At 36.1% G+C, this 19,933-nt stretch overlaps 1 protein-coding gene across 2 annotated transcripts in view; it reads right to left on the bottom strand.

Annotated features, from left to right (window-relative positions):
• The window catches only part of LOC115624579 (protein unzipped), a 47,432-nt gene that overhangs the window by 5,874 nt on the left and 21,625 nt on the right, over window positions 1-19,933 (bottom strand). The window lies entirely within an intron of this gene.

Below are 19,933 nucleotides of genomic sequence, written 5' to 3'. Positions count from 1 at the left end.
AAATTGCAATGTTAATTGGAACAAGAGAGCGCCGCAGAAACAGCCGAATTACAGTATGTTGCATTCGCAGATCGACCGCTGCAATGAAAGCAAGAGCTCTGTCAAATTACAATGTTAATTGGAGCAAGAAAGCGCTGCAGAAGCAGCCGAATAACAGTATGTTGCATTTGCAGATCGACCGCTGCAATGAAAGCAACAGCTCTGTCAAATTATAATATTAATTGAAGCAAGAGAGCGCTGCAGAAGCAGCCGAATTACATTATGTTGCATTTGCATTTGATCAACCGCGCTGCGTTGAGAGCAAGAGCGCTGCCAAATAACAATGTTAATTTGAACAAGAGAGCGCTGCAGAAGCAGAATTACATTATGTTCTGTTACAGCGATTTTTATGCTAACAGCGAACGATAATGGGTTATGAATTTACTCTACAAAATGAAGGATATTGGTATTAACTTAATAAGATTGGGATGACTTCGCTGCCGAACAGCCCACTTTATCTTAATATCTCTTAACCTTTTTGATATACTCGTATGTATTTAAAATATGTAAGAAAGAGACTTAGACTTAGAACATCAAATACAAACATAAATAAAAGTGAAATAAATGCAAAAAGTCCGCGGTTGATGCTTTATCTCCACCGTTCTATCCTATTTGTTTACCTACGAAAAATGTACAATCTTTAAGAATCATTATTTATTAACTTCATTACATCTGAGTTGTTGTTTATAATTCTCTTCGTACATCCGTCTGATTTTTGCTCTTTGTGAATAAGTCGCACAAATCCCATTACTGACTGACTGATCTCAGCATAACTGCCACGCTTTTAGAGTTACTTAGGTGGGCTTACAAGTACAGTTTTTATTTACAACAACTTTAGTTGGAAATAATACGCTGCGACGCACCGGAAGTAAGTGTCATAAAAACTCGAACCATGCACCAAATGCGTGCACTCTTGAATATAATTAATACAATGCATAAATTGACCCCTTGAAGCCCATAGTTGACCTCGTTTTTGCAGTAATAAGTACTATATACAAGTATACGAGTGTGTGCTAAAAATAGCGAGTGCTCAACAAATTAAGTTCCAAGAATGTCAGAGCTCAAGAGGCAAAAAAGTTGACTATTAAGGGAGCAAGAATTATGAGAAAGAGGATGGTTAGGCGGCGTTGAAATTCAATTGCAGCCAGTAGAGTGCTTTTGAAGTTCAGTTAGCTTTATTTATGAAATTCAAATGCCGTCTAACTTTATTGTGGGTAGTTTCTCTTTGGTTTATTGCAGGTTGATTCATTTAGATTTACGAGCAACGGACGCTGCAATTGTCGGCGGTGAAAGGTCTGCGGGCGCACAACCACTTGCAACTTGGCTGAACAGCGACCAGACGGAGAACGCGTCATTTTAATTGGATTTTATTGAACTTTGACTCTGACCCTCATAGTCACGATGCAGTGGCGACGATGCGCGCAACTGCTAGTTGTTGTTGCTGATCTGTGCGCTGATTGCGCTGCAGTTGCATGTGCAACAGGAGGTTATGCCTCACAATTGTTTTAGGCTGCACTCAGCGCATTCTATCATGAGTTATTTGCCTCATTATGGGGGCAGTTTTATGTGCATACTGTCCACCGGACCTGATCGCGCTTTAATCAGCTCAATTTATGACATCATGACTTTGACACCCCAACAATCTCACAACACATGCATAATTGAAGCAGTTCATGAAGTGTGGCATGGATTGTTTTTTCACGCCTAATACTACGTAGTTGGGTTCACTGCACTTGTTGGCCGCTGGCTGATTGCTTGTAAACAAAAATTAATTAGAAAATCATTAAAACGTTTAACGCCATCAAAAGTTTATTGTACGTGCCGCTCCGTGCATTTAAGCGTGGGAATGTAGCAATATGCCAGCAACAGCAAGAATAAGAGCTGCCAGCCAGTCGAGTCACGATAATTGATGTAAAGTGAAGAAGTTCTTTTAACAAGCCACATACAAAAAATGAAGAAGCATAAAATTCAATTACTCTTGTACTCTCCAGCAGTCTATTGTCCGTCGAAAATGAAAAGTGGCAAACTTTTTGGGTCTCTGCCTCGATTATAAATCGGGGCTGACACATTACTGAATCGGCGGCTGACTAGCACAGCAGCAGTTGAGTTGAGAGCAAGATTCGAAATCAGTTTCTATTGTGTTTCCTCTAAAGTGCACATGAGAGTTCACTGCAGTAGACATTTAATTAAATTTGAACTACACTGCTTTGAGTTACAATTTTCCGTCCATCTCCATAGAATTGTAAATATTTCTGAAACTAAACTGTTTTTATCATTTTGGCATTTTTATACTATTCATCATTTTCAAATAAAACTTAAGTTAATTGTGAATTGAATGATTACTAAATATATTTACAAGTAGTGAAATAGGAGACAATACTTGTTTTGAATTCAATAGATATTATTTAATATCAGTTTTTATGTTTCATTTCAAATAAAAAGTAAGGGAGGCCTAATAGGTAGTTGGGAAAATTCCAACCAAATAGCTCGATAACTCAACAAATTATGACCGGTTCGTTTCAATATATTTTGTAAAAACATGCATTATGAAATGAAATTTCCAGCTTGAAACATGCGATATGGAAATCATTGGGAAAGTCAATAAAGCCCCACTATTATTTAAGCATTTCCCCGATTGCAATCGCATGCAATGTTTTATGTAATAGGCTAAGCGTTAATTGCAATCAAGTATATAATTGTACATAGAGTACATATATAGATAAACTGTGTAGTAATTGTAACAAACGTTTATTGAAAAATGCATGTCCGCAGCTTAGGAGCCGGTTCCACAACTCTAAGTGTTTAGGAAAAAGTAGTCTAATAAGCCTTGCACTAAATTGAAAGTGCTTTTTGCAGTTTCCTAATCACTGCATTTCTCACAATTCAATTCAACAACGTATTTAAGCCCCAATAAAATGCACAGTTTGCACAACATATAGTATGAGTTATAAAGTGAAACGTTTCAGTTTTATTTATTAAAAAAAAAACGGAATGACGTAAGCTGCAAAACACATCATTTATTTACAAATAGTTCGCGTGGGCGCCGGCGGCAGCACAAAGCTCAGCCTGGGCTGGGCTTTAGCATCAATTTTTGCAGTTAGCTCAGCGCAATTAGGAACTTACTCAGAATGTGGGCAAATATTGCAATCAAAGGCAGCCCACAAAAGCGGTATATCTTAATCATTTTGTAATTGCTCATTAGATTTGCAAATGTTGATAACAGGTGGTGTCGTTGCCCAACAGCCCCCAGCCGCCCACTTAAATCAACGCGGTGCCATTGCAGAGCTAACAATGTATCGAGCTATCGATTGTTTATGCAACAGCCACTGCGGCTCAGCCAAGCTAAACCGAATCGCGCCAGAAGACCAACCATGCAAGCAAAGAGCGGACCCGCAGACTTCGGACGACGGCAACGCCCAACCGGCAACCGCAACCCAACTGACTGGCCAAGTAGTCAAGCGCCCAACTAGCCGAAGCGCCCCATGCATTGGGGGCATTTAAAAGTAAGCATTTTGCGGCATGTGCTGCGGTCTTTTTAATGTTTTTTGTTTTGTTTTGTTTTTCCTTTTTTTCTACAATGTAGGCAAAATCAAAGAAAATCGAAATTATACTAAGCTTATTGTTTTTGTTGTATTTAAAAAAAAAAAAACATTTGTTAACTTAATTATAGAGCCCTGTGCAAAAAGTAACTGGAGATATAAGTAGAAAATACTCTGGGATCAATGAATTGGGAATTATGGTCTTTTAGAATGACGACTAAATTGTAATAATAATAATATTCTAAATCACTTCATTGGTATATTATTTTTACAAATATTAACATAACATAACATTAAAGACACAAAAATTGTTTAGGTAATCTATAGGCCTCCTCAGACCTAAGTGCACGAATCATCGCTTCAACCATCCTAACCTATCATAACCTAACCTAACAGTCATATTTATCGACAAATCCAGGAATTCCTATTAAGGTGCTCTAGCTATAAGTGCCTATTTCTTTAATAATCAAACCAAAAGTCAATATTCCTCACTATTTTTAGACTCATGGGAGATACGTGGACGAAAAATGTGTAAACAACAATTATGAAAATGAGACTACTAACGTAAATAAGATATGGGACTATGCCTGGTTATTTACAAATATCATTTTGTAGATGGCGCTGTGTCATCTTATTGAGAGAAAATAAATAAAGACCGTTTTTGAAGGTGTTTCTTTTTTAATGAAACGTTCCACATATGTTATTTATATACATAATCGTTTGGTAAAATAAAATATGGTTTGTCAATTTTACACACGATGTGGCCGTGGTCGACCAATTTCGTCTGTTAGTCGAGAAATCAAATTCATTGAAAAAATTGTGGAAATTTTAACCTCTAGGATGCAATGTGCACATCTTTTTCAATCATTAATGCCACATAATTATTTACCGAACAAGAGCAAAGGTATTCATTACCTGTATGGATCTCTCCAAAATACTCAAAAAAAAATGAATTCTCGTTTTTTCTCTGGCACAAGCCAATTTCAATTTTGAATACGCTTTAGCACTTTTTGTATTTATTTCCTATTGTATCATATTTCTGGATAAATCTCTTTAGCGTTCGTCGAATGCTATTATTGATATAAAAGAAATATTTTTATGCATATGTCACGATTTTTAAGTTTTTGTTTGTCTAGCTCATTTATTTTCTGTTGACTTAATAGATTTTTTCTCATACTTGTACATATATTGGTAACTTATTTCTTTGTGCTTTGGTCTTCACCAACCTTCTAATTTTCGGTTACGTTCGCAACTTGGAAGAGTTGAGTTGGTTAATGTTTGGTTAACTGAAGAAACTGATGTGCTAATTGGAAAACATTTTTATGTAGTTCAGTATAAAAACATTTCTCTTTCCGCTACAAGTACTGGTACTTGCATTTGCATCTGCATCTGCATCTGAATCAGCGTCCAGCATCTACTGGTGCATCCATTAAAGCGTCTGGGGCTCAGGCCCAGGCTCGTTAACCACTGGGTAACAGTGGCAGCCATTGTCCATTAAATCGAATGCAGTTTGCACGTGACCCACGTGACAATGACGACGACGCCATTCTGCCGCCTCACCTCAATTGTCGGCTAGGCTGGCGGCAATACTTGAATGCACCCATACCAGTCTGTAGTCTGTCCCATGGGACGGGTGTTGACGATGCTTTGTTTGCAAAACGTTTACACTACACTCAATTAATTTAATGGATCAATCGATCGTTTTGTTTGATGAAATGCGGGGCCTGATTGGGAGCCGAGTCATTAAATTAACGAGTTGTAACGCTGGCTCATTGTTGTTGTTATTGTTGCCGGTTAGCTTGTGTGTGGGGCGTGCGTCTCTGTATGGGTGCCTGCTGTATGCCATTAATTACCACCTGTGGTATTGGCAACAATACACATATGCCGATTGAAGTGAGATGAGGCTTTCGAAGTGGTGCCTGTGTATGCGTGAGTGTTTGTCTGTCGAAATTGCAATTGTTAATATTTTGGCTTTAATTAAAATTCTCATTTATATTTTGGCTCGATTGGATTACCTTCTAAACCATGCACAATTTTAATTGTACCTTAAACTGCTGCTCTTCCCAAAAAAAAATTGGTATTAAACTTGGCATGTTTAGCATATCGTCATGGTTAATACTGAAGCAAAAAACATTTTCACAATAAGTATATAAATACGTTTATGTTGTTGGTATTGAAATACTTGTAATATAACAGCTCATTATGTATTCTAACTGAGGTGGCACGCTAATACGCCTGTCAAAGGCACATCATTTTAGCTGCCTGGTATAAATGGATCTGTCACGTTTTTGGTGATTGTCAGTAAATTGGTTTGGGCTGACACTGCGAATATACGTGTATGCGATATTAGATTGCGTGTTCTACGCTCTCCAAATACATGCATGTGAGGGAGCTTACTTTAAACGATATTTATAGTATTTGCTGATAAAATTGAGTGCAACATGAAACGCGCTTGTGGGTTGCAACAACATCTCATTCTCATCCAGAAAAGCAAAAGTCATTTAGGAGATACAACTAGCCTAATTAGCACATTTCAACACATAGCTCCAATACTTGATTCCAATATTATATTCGATCATTCTACTATAATTCATGACTTCCTGCCATTATTATGTTTCACCATTTCATTTCACATTTTCGACATACGACCTAGCCACAATTTTATATAATTTATGTAGGATGTGGGGAATAAGGCGGGAGTAGAATGCCCAACCAGCAACCCTGGTCTAATACGACATCGGCGAGTATCGATAGGCTTAAGCATCGAACACGAAAGGAGAAGAATTTATTCGCTCGAGTTTAGTGGCTGGAGTGAGTGGCTTGAGAGTTGCGGGTCAGTGTGTAGACAGTGAGTGAGTGTTCGTGTTGGGTATTTAAAAAGACAATAGTTGTTGCCAAGGCCAGTTTGAAGTGTTGTTCGCGAAAGTGCTGCGCATTCCTTCTATTTTAACTATTCATGTAACTTTAAAACTTATGTATACTACAAGACAATATCCCAAATAAACTAATTTGTATTTCAAGCCTACATTTATATATTCTAGCCATCCAGCTTCTTGCCGGAAACGCTTTATTCTAGTCTGTTAACAAACGTAAAATATTTGAGCGTTTTTCTTAAAAATCTGTTTTTGGCTCGGTCGTAACTGACAATTACATCAACGACATTCTGTAATGCAATGGAAATTCTTTAGAAGCAACATGCAAAACTACTTTCAATTCATGAAATTAAATTTCGTTGTGACGTTTCGGAAAATTCCTGAAATGCAAAACATGCTCTCAAATCAAACGAATCCGGCAGTAATGCTGAAGTATTGAATATTTAAGTGGACAGACAAGTTAATAACGCATGGAAATACTCTTGGTATTTTAAAAAAATTTAAGACAGCATTTGTATTGGGTTGATGAAAAATGCATTCGCATTCGAGGCTAATTTGTTCACGCTTAATTGTTTTTAAAAAGCGGCAGCCGAATTGAAATTGATGACAAATTTATTAGGCATTACGAATTAATTACTTAACTTTATTCTCATTTGTTAAAAGTTTTTGTTTGCCTAATTTCCTATTAATTAAATTTTGTTTGAAGCTATTTTTGTTATTTCCCTACTTTTATAAATATTTATACATATTTGTGTTGCTTTGTTTGCGCCCAGCAAAGTATTTGTATAAATTAGTTAGTTAGCATTTAAAAAATTTATGTTGTTATTTATTAAAAGTAAATTAGCGCAATGTTTGAATCTTGATTAAAAAACAGGTTTGCAGTTCGCTCTTCATGATAATTAAGCTTTAATTTATAATTTGAATAGAAAACTCGTTGTTGATGGTCAAATGTTAAAAGACTAGCCATATGTTTCTAATTAAATTGCTTTGATTTTTATGTTTAAGATTCAGTTGCGTTATTTATTGGGCAAATCATCTGAAGAGCTCTTTTTATTGCCCAACGAGCCATAAGGAGAAGGAGCAGCGCTCTGTAATAGACCTCCCCTTCCAAAATAACCTTACACACAATTAAATCTTGCAGCATTCAATTCGAAATACTAATATTTATACCATTCGAATGGAAAAATGTTGCAATGCCGGGGCAAATTGCTCATTTGTGCAAGCCATATTGTACATATGTACATAAATATGTACAAGTATGTACACATTTGTAATAAATGCCGTAACGCGCGCTGTGCTTTAAAAGAGAAAAGCATTTGCTGCTTGTTGTATTGTGCTATGCCGAAATTAATTTCTGTTGATTGACATAAAAGATAAATGACACAATGCTCGATGGGCCAGACAGACGCCAATGCGATGCCAAAGCTGGGCAGCGAACTCAAGGTCGAAACAAAAAGGACCAGAAATAAAAGGGGCGCCAATTTGTACAATTTGATCGAGTACATCCGAGAGGAATGTTCTGTACCATCGCAAACATGCAACGGCGCCTTTTTTCGTTATAATTGCTTTTTAATTATGCATGCATAAAAACAAATACACTTGGAGAAAAATGCACAAAAAATTGTAAACTCAAATTAGCCAGAATTATATATGCAAAAATACTGAGCGCGATGTGCTCTAAATATCTGACCAAGTTTTAGTGTCCAGGAACAGGCGGAATAACCTTACCATCTGATCAGCAGCAATACTGCCACCAGCTTTCCCGCCTGGAGGTGATCTGTCAGCTCCAATACCAGAATCGAATGCAATCAGCCACTCGTGCTAAATCAGTAGCATTACTGAAACCGAATAAATTTGTTCTGCCTTTTGCTCCTTAATTGACTAACAAAATATCATTTAGAACTAATAATATAGCTTGAGTTAGGCATAAATTATCCTGCTCAGAAAGACACTTTTTCATATTCGCTGCTAGTCTGTGAAACGAGTTAACCCATTACTTATAAATAATCACCATTGAAACGCATTACAAGTAATAACAATAATAAAAGAGCCAAAAAAAACATTACATTTAAATTTATATATAGACAAAAATGTAACTTTTAAATATTGTTATAAATAAAATAATGGAACAAATAATAAAAATATAATATATAATATTCTAATACTAGGTCTATCCTAGATTACAAATATAATAAATAATTAACATTAACATATGTTATGACACCAGATTTAAAGTAATGGAGGGAAACTCTGAAAACAAGTAATATCAACTTTTCTATAATTGTTAAACCAAGGACGCACAAGGAACATATTCATAATGAAATTATGTAAAGTTATTCCAATACGGAGATGATGTATGAATTCAAGTGTAGATTATTTATGATTTGTGAGGGCTTGTCAGAGCATATTGATGGATATTTTGGAAAAGAAAAAAAAAAGTTTCAAACACTTTATGAAGCAGTTCCTAATACGCTCAGTGTGAGGCACTTAAAACACTTGTGCGAAAATTAATTAAGTTCAATAATTTAATAAACGATTTTGCTTAATGCGGCGCTCGCCACTTGAGAAAGAATTTTGTGTGGTAATTCGGGCAGTTTTGATGTTGCCTTTTGTCCATATCTGTTCTCTTTTCCATTTACGAGTATTACGACTTGGCAAAACGTTGACCCCACTTTAGAGTGCTTACTATACGTACAGTGTGGCGATGTACAAGTATCTCGATTGGGGCGACGGCGCAGTTGCCGAATTGGGCACGGGCTGTTTAAGAGAGGGCCGGGGCCAACACATGTGTGAGCCGCGCACTGCGTCATTGCCACCATGGGCAGCGTCATGGGCCGAAGAGGCGGGCCAGCATAGGCTAAGCACTGAAACCGGTACCGCGTTCCCAACCAGCGAAGCGACCGAGCGGCCAAACGACCAACTAGCCGACCACGTGCTGTTGCGTTTTGGTTTTGCCGCCAAAAAGCATACAATTTTAAACTGGTTTTTTGCGCTTCAAATATATTCTATTTATTTCCCCCAGTTCTTTTAAATTTTGTTTTCATTGCCATGTTCAATTTGGCTGCCTCAAATAATTAATACGCAGCTTCGTGTAGCATGAGCGGCGATTGTATCTGTGGCTCACATTTGAGTTACGAACCTCAGTTTCAAGGCGACTGTGACGTAATGCCTCGCTTCGCTTTGGAGGCTGAGCATTGGCCTCCTCCATATATGCTATTCATGTACAGCTTAGCTGCCTGTTCTTCCACTCATTTATATGCATATATATGTATTCGGTGTGATTGCTATCGAAGTTAATCAATTTAGAGATTTATGCGCTGCTGTCGCCTCGTCAACTAGACAGGCGTCAAGTCAATATTTGTTGTTGTTTTTCTTCTTGATGTTGCTGTGTTTCTCTTAATGGTCACAACCAATTTAGTAACAAGCGGTTTCTGTTTACGTATACTCTAAGCTCATAAGCTGGCATCAAAATCGCATATGTCAGCATAAGCGCCTTAATTATTTCGAAGATTTGCAACTGACGCTGAAAACGAAACTGTTAGTGTTACCGGCGCATAAAACAATACACGTACATATATGTATCTGAAAGATTGTTTTATGTCCGTTGAATTGCTAGAAATAGCGTGTGTGTATTTCATTACTTTTGTAGTTAGCGATTTGCCGCGCTGCGCCGTCGCTTTTTAACAGCTCCCATTTAGCTCGCTGTTATTTTTCCATTTAGCTAAATTACGATTTAAATAGACGCGGTTTATTTGCATTTATGTGTGTGTAAGCTTTAAAAAACAATCTGGCACATAGCTAAAGCAAAAACGTAAATCGCGAGATTTATTGCAAATTGTAAACAAGTGTTTAAGCCTAAACAGATAATAACACTACACTATTTCGAATAGAAAAATCGCGTTTACTTGCAGCGTTGCCTTTTAACTGAGGCTCTGCGCAGTAAACATTTCCATTTCTAATTATAACTTTGCTGATTCAGCAATTTTTTATTACATTTTACATTAAACAATTTATAATTTAAAATAAGAACGTATGTAAAGCACACTTTTACGTTTCCACACAATTTTGCTTCGAAAGTTGACAGATAGATATCGCAATTTGGATTCTTGCTGTTCCATTGTTCCTTATGGGTGTTGCAACCATACAGATTGCAACGTTTGAGCCACCAAACATTGATTGTTGACTTATTCACACAAAGAGGAAATTTATTACAAACTGTATACTTATGTACATACAGAAATAATATTTATCTACAAAAAAGTATGTGCAAAAACCGCCCAAATTAGGAAAACTTGTTTGTTTATAAACTTAGCTTAAGAAAATTTGACATGTTTCAGATTCTGTCTGGCGCGTCTTTAACCATATACTCGTTTATTCTTAACGTGTAATGTTTTATGGCGTACAAGTTCCTGAAATAACTCATTTGATCTTCAAAGACCTATTTTTAATTAACCACTCAAATACCTCGAATAAAAGACTTTCTATTCTGGCCAATGTGAAGCAACTTCATTGTAAAACAGTAATAACTCCTTTCCACAAAGCTCTCCATAGATATAATTATTAGTAAATAGTAAGCATATAATCACCCAGAGGTAATTCTTGTACTATTAAAGTAGCTTTATATCATACTATTTGTTTCCTTAAGCTCAAAATAATTCCAACTCCATATAAATACAATGCCTAACAACAACAAAATGTGTGTTAAAATGTGTTAAATAAGTCTGAATTAATTAATACTCGTATTACTAAGAATATTCTACTTTTTGTCATTGCTCATTGTATTGTGCAAGGATAAGCATATTTACATATACATACATATGTAGGCAAATACTTGACCTTAAAGCAACAATATAGTCGACATGCTACACATGTAACCTTGCATTTGAATTACTATGCAGCCTAAATTTTTACAAATTCAAAAATGTTTAGCGCTAAAAGGCAATTTACCACGGGCGCCTACATGACGTATGAGCGATGTCGTGTTCATCGATTCCCCGGCACATGCGGGGAGTGAAGTGGGAGCGACCGTCATGACAGGCACTCGTAACGTTCGCATGGATGTGTTGAGAGATAAGATGAAAAAACAAACATAGAGTGCACATTAAGCTTGTTTTTCATTGCTGTAACAACACTCTTGGAGATACATACATACATAAGTATAGTAGTTTGCACAGGCAGTCAGAAGATACTATGTATAGTATATGCATAATTGTGTCTTAAAGATACATAATGAGTGCGGCACGCGATCTTGAAGTACACATGGCAAAGAGCGCACTTACTAGAGCGCATCGTTATGTGAATATAATCCAGTTTTGCGTAACTCGATGCCTCGATGCCTGTCAATGAGGTGCTAATGGTGCTGGCAGCACTGAACCTCAGTCACCATCCTTATCTCGCAGCTGCCACATATGTCTACAGATATCTACAAACATATGGGGGCGCATGTAAAGCGTGGTCATAACTTTCATATACAGTTAGTCTGGTGGCTGCCACCAAGCCACAGGCAAGGCACTCAGGCGAGATGATTTATCAGCAACTATGCCAAGAACTGTGCTTATGGATGCATTCTAATGGTGTTTGCTTGAAGCATGGCCAAAGTTGCTGCTACCAAGTTTCGTTTTCATGCATGATGCGCGTAATCTAAGATGAAAACTGTTGCATCGAGTAATGTGATTCTGTTGAGGTTTTCTTCTCCACAGGAAGTCAGTCTCTAATTATTCATCTCAAACATTTGCTTGTTTTACCACTCCGGGAAAAGTAGAAAAAGTGGTGACTAGTAATCAGACTTTAGTCGATTTGCACTTAATATCTTAACGTATTTTTCGAACTTTAGTTTTCTTGAGTCTGATATAAATCAATTCTAAATCTTACAATTATACTGAAGTGACATCTTGTATTCGTACATGTGATTAAATAGTAGTTCATCATTAATTAAATCGACATTGGCAGCTTACATATATGTAAATTTATCATCAATAGTTAAACCACCAATATTTATAAACTAAATGGGTTGGCCTACTAACAAAAATAAATCTATAAAAGATATAGTATGCGTATAAATTACTTTATACATACAAAATGTACAACAATTTAAATTGTTTAATTTTAAACAAGTTATTCGGCCACTCTTCCAGCTATTGACACCGTTTATTATCCAATTCTAGCACAGTTTTCGAGTATGCGTATAGAAATAGATATTCTTACTAAGATTCTAGAATGTCAACTTACTATAGATTTATAAGAATAAATGCATCTTCCTTGAAAAATTATGAACAATATGCAAAAATAAATTTGATTTTCAAGATTGAACATTTGAAATGTATATAAAATTGGTATAGAGATCTTTAGTTTGATTCATCACATACCACCACTTACAACTTATATAAATACTTACATATATGACATACAAGTACATGTATGGAAATATGAAGATGCATGTTAACCGAATCAGCATGACAATAAAAAGACAATAAGACAAAATACCACATATTACAGATTGTGAACCTCGATTCTTTCTTCCATAATTTTTTAAAATTTTTTTCATAGTACGCTCTGGTTTGATTCACGCGTCACTTCATCATCGCAGAAGCATAATTAAAAAAATTACGATTCAAATACTTGCACACTTAAATTCTGTACATGTGTTCTCTTATAAAAATGTCCTGTTTTCGCAAAAAAAAAGAATAATAATAATATTTAATTAGTTAATTAAATTTAAAATTTAGTCGTGGTTCCATGTGCTGCAAAGTGTTGAATTACACAAGAATTCAATTAAATTAAAATTTATCCAGTGCTTCTATCTTCTTTTCATATAAAATTACGAATTTTTATTCCCCATTCTTTAATATTAAGAAGTTTAACAAATTAAAAAATAAAAAAAGTGAAACCAATAATATGATTAGTATACTATTTAAATAATGTACGTGAATTTATTTTTAAGTAAAGAAACAGTCTGGCATTTGCAGTAAGACCCATAAGTATACCCTTTACCACAAATTAATGTGTTACTTTATTTTCGCACATTATTTGTATTTTAAACGGCTATTTAGCACCCAAGTCCATTTGCTTACAGCTCACTCAACTTCGCACATTTGTCATCTGATCCTTTATGCATGTCAGTCCGCCCATAATACGCCCCCGGCTTTGACTCGTTTGTAATTAACTGACAATTTGCATTTTGTTGACGCCAAGCGGTCTTTGTAAAAAATAAAAAAACTGCTGCCTCCTCTCCTTACTTCTCTCCTTCATCCCCTCTCTGCCTTACTGTTTACACACAATTTTCTGTTGACTGTGCATAATTTTTTCTTGAAAACAAATTTGCAATTGCTGGTTGTTTTGCTGTTTACGTTACTTAATTTGTTGTCATACCTACGTTGACAAGTGTCACTTACATTCTGCCTTTGTTTGTGTGTGTATGTACAAACATATGTATTCTTTCTTTTTAGCAATTTCCTCTTTAAGCGTCTTGACTTGTCATGAACGCTATCCGGGGGTCTTTGCTAATTTGAAGAAGGCGCGCTCAAGTTACTGGAGCAGCCAACCAACCGGCGGTAAAAATTTGCGTATGTGTTCAGCCATTCTCGGTTCATGGCTGCTGGACTATGCAATTTATTATAATAAAAGCACAAATTTCTATTTCTATGTTTTAACTGGCGGGCGGGCCTGCACATTTTACATAGTGTCACTTCCAATTTCTATCAATTTATTTTTTTGCATACACATACGCATCTATATAGTTTTTTCTTCAACTGTTTTAAGTGCGGCTATGACGCTCGTGTGCGTGTGTTTGCGTGTGTGTGTGTGTGTGTAGCCCACAAATGAGGTCAGCAATGACACAAAAACAGCTATTAAAATGCTTGTGAGCTCGCATATTTATGCGTTTATCAGCTAAACTGTCAGGAATTTACCAGTAGCCGCCGTATCATGATCATACAAGTATACATTCTTGGCGCTTCGCCCAAGGCAACGCTTTGGAATAAGAATCTGTTTGGCGCCATTTCCATAGTATTCCCAAATTTCACAGACATAACATAACAAAAATAACCCGCTTCATTCGCACTCATTATTTATATTTGTTTCAATTAAAATTAATGTGTATGTTATATAAATTAAATAGCTAAGTTTAATATTGTTATATTTTTTCTTTCCTTTCCTTAAACCTGTACCCATATTGGTCCGCCTGTACCTTCAATTTCTTTTATTTACTTTATTAAATTTATTTGTTAGGTTTAATATGACTCTAACTACTTTTGTCTGTAATCTAGAAAATATTTGGCTTGATCATTTATGTATTATATGAACAATTACAATTTCTTAATCGATTCAGCTTCCGATTTTATATTCGTTAGGTTACGAAGTACTTATATCAAAACTTCTTCTTCTTAAAAGAATAATTACAGAATACAATTTTTCGGTTTTTGAAATATAGAATCTATATTTAACAAGTATAGTACAATTTTAATGTGATTTTTTGTCATTGAAAGTGACTTAATGTTTCGAGGATAATTCTGAAGTAACAGCATCCTGTGCAGGAATTGGCCTATTTGGACTAAATGGGGTATGTTTAAGGTAGTTTTCTCATGGATGGCATTGTTAGAACCGAACCAAATTGAAATGGGACCATCAGTTTCAAATTCAAAATGGAGTAAAAAACATAAAAATAAACAAGAAAGGAATGCTAAAGTCGAGCAGGCTCACTCTTAAATACCCTGTACCACCCCACAAAAAAGTAATTAAATTAATTAATTAATTGAATTTAATTAATTAACTAAATTAATTTAATTAATTAACTAAATATTAACTAATTAAATATAAAATATTCCATGCATGCATACATACATTTACATTTCCATCAGAATCGTGCCTTATGCGTGTTTGTGTACTTGTACATATGTATGTATGTGTGCATTGGGCCTGGTTATATGGCTATAACTTTCTTTCCGATCATTCTATCATAATGAAACTTGGTATACAGATATATAATTACTAACTGGATGTGTCTACCAAATTTTAGTTCAAAATTCCAAGAATTACGGGAGTTATAGAAAATCGTTAATAGGGGGGGAGTGGGGGGGTGGATCAGAAAAAATGAACAAACTCGTCCTTTCTCGGTCTCAGGAGAATCTGTATACCAAGTTCGGTTATTCTAGCTCTTATACTTTCGGAGATCCTTCCGTTCATACAGACAGACAGACGGACAGACGGACAGACAGACGGACATGGCTATATCGACTCGGCTTGTCATGCTGATCAAGAATATATATACTTTGTGAGGTCTACCAAGCCTCCTTCTGTGTGTTACATGTGCACTCGCACAAAACTAATATACCCTTGTACCCTTTGGGTACAGGGTATAAAAATAAATAAAAAAACAAAAAACCAATAAAAATATATATAAAATAATACTCCTTTTTTGAAGTCGGTCTACAAAAAAAAAAACTAGAGACGAATTAGTAACATCTTCCTTTTTTGAAGTCAGTTTTTATCTGTTTCAAAATCCTTAGAATCCTATTAAAAAGCGAATAGAGTGACCCATTTTCGAAAACGAATGTTCCATTTACGAGCTGGCTTAAACATGTCTATGTGACAACTTGGGATGCCTGTCACGTACTTGAAATAACTTCATTTACCCGAAAGTACATACATATGTATGTATGGCTCTTAAGTTTCACTGCATTTATGAGACTAAAAGAGATATTCTAAATGTGCTTATCAGTTTTCACGCGCTAGAGAACACAAGTTTGCCTTTGTGGCCCTTATCCTTAAGAAACAATGTAGAAACCCCAACATATTTAAATACACATTCTACCTTTGTACAAGTACATCAACTTGCATGACCGCAGTTACAGGCCATTAGGTGCTCGATGGGGGCGCGCACAACGCTTATCTATTAGATACATTTTGTCAAGATGCGTGTCAATGTTGTCAAACGATGTCATCAGCATTGAGAGTTGATGTCGGCGTCATCGTTGCCTGTCGAGAGTTGCGCTTGCAATTTAATTTCATTTAATGTTAAGTGCATGTGTGTGTGTGTGTTAATGTATGAGTGTGTGTGTGACACACATTTGCCCGATATCACGAGATCGTGAGCAACATCAAGATTACCGATGTGTGCTCCTGCTGCTGCCCGACTTTCAACCTCAATTAGTAGATGCAGTGACTGTGTCAACATTGCCGCTATGTCCAAGTCAATTATATAATTGTCTACTGACATTTTTTGTAATTGCAGCCGCTCGTCTAAACTCGTACATATTTATACTCGTAAACGCATTCCCTGCATGTCATCATCAATTATGTGGATAGACACCAGCACAGCCCCAGCGGCGTTTGTTCCACCTGCTGCTCTGGTTGCAACTCCTTTCAGCGTAGAACTGTGCCACTGCCATCACACTAATGCCACATTAATGACATCAGCGGCAATGCTTCAGTTGCATATCTATGTCAATGCTGCTCCACATTGCACGCTAGACATTCCAGCCGTATTGTTGAAAGGCTGCATGCAAATGCCTCGCCACCACACTGCATTTTGTTAATTGGTCAAAATACTTTGGCCACAAAGTGCGTCATTAACACAATTTCTATTTTGTTGTTGCCATGCCCTGCTCGTTACATGCAATTGCAAATACTTTTTTAGCTAGCTTATAGATATAGATTATAGCTATTGGATTGTAGGTACAGGTTTTAATCGGCCACTTGTGCAGGCCTGCATGGCTGTTAGATTGCCTCGCCGTACTGCGACTGGTTTTCGCATATTTCTTTAATAACTAATTCTGTTTGCATTGAATTCTTTACGCTTGCCTTCTAATTAATAAAGCATTCGGTTCATTTGCAAATATACAAGTTTCTATTTTCTTTTAGGTAAGTAAAAATCGATGATTAAAGGCGCATATTATTTTATTTTCAAGTACCGGGAAGATGTGTTGAGATCGATATATCGATATATAGCATCATTATTTCACTCAGCTGCTAAAATCTCCCCAATTAGGATAACTTTTTTTTGTTCATAAGCATATTCTAAGCAAATTTTGTATTTCTAAATTGTTTATGGAACAATCGGTGCAAATATCTCATACAGCTGTACGAATAAACAAATATAACATAGATGTAGCAGCTGAAGAAAACACTCCTTAAACGGGACTAGCGTACTTGTAGTTAAAAGTAACCTAAACTTGTAACGCTAGGATAGAGATTACAAATAAAATTACAAATTACTTAATACTTTAATATGTACATATACACACATATGTACATGTTTCCAAGGAGCATACTTGTAACAGGAATTGTAACTCTTTTAAATCGTTTTGAAAATCTCCATGAATTATTCTTTAGTTTTATTTCATACCTAAAAAAATATCTGCATATTTCTGTACTTCTATCAAAAATTGAAAAATTAAAAAAAAATTAAAATGGGAGACATTTTTATCAGGGGCAATACTAGTTGTAATTGAATTTTTATTATATGTGAGTAATTATAATTATATATATATTTATACTATAGAATTGCATAGCAAATGCCTGACAGTACTGGAACCAAAGGATTCTTTTTTAATTTAAAGAAAATCTGCGGTAAGTACGTTTTAGCTTCTGACCTGAATTGCAAGCGTTAACCATTTAGGAGTCAGCATATGCCTTATATCGTAAAGCCCAATTTCGTCTGAGCTGCCCCCATAATCAAGTGAGCACGTTCAAATAAATACATAAATGCAACGCGTCGCCACATGAAAATTAATCACAAACAACAGCTGTCAGTGGTTATTGTCCCCAGACGACGAATTGCCCGTTCACGGTTTTATATTTTTTTACCCATTTGATTTATACGATCAGAAGCAACAACAAAAATAAAGTACAAAATAAATTTTTAATAAAAACAGTAAATAAAGAAATAAAAGTGTGCGATTACGGGAAGTGAAAAATTGCTGCGAAGCACAAAAAATAATATTATGGAAATAAATAAAGATACAAATACACAAAACGTACAAATTTGCTTACGATAACAATTGACTAAGGAGTGAGAACCAACTCAACGAGAAAATGCAAAACTTGCAACTAAAAGCGACGAAAATTCATACGCTTGGGTGCGAGGCCAACAAACAAGCAAACAAACACACAGAAGGTAAACATCCAAACAAATCACCTCGACCCCGAGGAAAACAAAATCAACAAGAGATCTGTGGGCTTGGATAAGCCTCCTCTGCGTCTCCAGGTCTGCATATCGGCCCCACACCCAGTCTCCAGTTGCTTGTGGCGACGTCGATCGCCCCTCTAGTTCAAGGTGCGCTGTTGAACTGCGTCCACAGACAGTCGCACACTATTGTACTTCAATATGTACTTTCTTCAGTCTGTCAAGTCATTTTGCATGCCTGTGCATTGTAAATTGACAATGATTGCACACAATTTGCACAGCAGCAACACAAACATCGGCAGATATAGCCGAGTACTAGTATAACTGCAGCTACTTAAGCGAGATGTCCATGTCTCTATCTACTCGTACTCTCGCCTTGATGGTCCGTCTCTGTGTCCGACTGTCTCATAATTCAAGCTACTTAAGTTGTTGTCGCCCGTTACAAGTTACATGAGCAGCAAATCATCGGGCGAAATGATGGCAGAGGGACCAGACCAGACCAGACCATATGGCGAATCGTCGCCATCTTCTCGCTGAATTTATAAGCAGCCTCAATGATTTTTCAATTAAGATTGATGGTAATGAAGCCATTTGGACGCGGCGCTAATTGACAAGCTGGCCAAGTAATGCAAACTGGAGGAGCACTCGCATGTACATAAATGCTAGAGCATACTTGGGTCTATGTGGTTTGGGTTGTACTTATGCCTAAAATGGCGCCGCTCTCACTCTGTACTATAAGTGCCTCCCAAAATGGTTTGCATTGCATACTCGTAAATGGTAGCACAGTTGATGGCTTGTTATATGGCAGCGGATTGAGTTGTACAAACGTGGCTATATTTTGATGTTATGCCGCTGTGTACATATCGAAAACTTTTGACAAATATATGTGCAGATACCATTTCGAATTTTAATAATTTATATTCTTGATCTACTTGTGATCTCGTAGTGATTCATCTAATTGCGCTCGTTTTCGGGTCATTTGGTATAGATATAATGATCTTTCGCATTTCCTTTCGACAGAACCCTCTCTCAATTCTATGTATCCTTTAAAGTTATCTCCGGGAAATCTCTGACCACTTACTGCTGTGATTTCCCTTCTTTCTCTCTATGCTTAATTAGCTGATAAGTATAATTAATTTTCCTCATCTACTTACAAATAGTAAGTACTTAAATCATTAGTTTGTTAGGTCTATAATGTCTCTGACCACATATGGCTGTGATTCCTTCTTAGGCTTTCTTATCTTTTAACTTTAAATGGCAACGTAATATTAATACATGTCTTTATTTCAATCTATAATATTAAAATATAATATAAATCAATCATTTAAATATGTATCGACAGCACTATTTGTTTATTTACT

Source organism: Scaptodrosophila lebanonensis, unplaced genomic scaffold (assembly GCF_003285725.1).
Source record: "Scaptodrosophila lebanonensis strain 11010-0011.00,11010-0021.00 unplaced genomic scaffold, SlebRS2 tig00000061-arrow-pilon, whole genome shotgun sequence".
NCBI lineage: Eukaryota > Metazoa > Arthropoda > Insecta > Diptera > Drosophilidae > Scaptodrosophila > Scaptodrosophila lebanonensis.
Note: the sequence above shows the minus strand (reverse complement) of the source record. Positions and strands in the feature narration are given on the sequence as shown.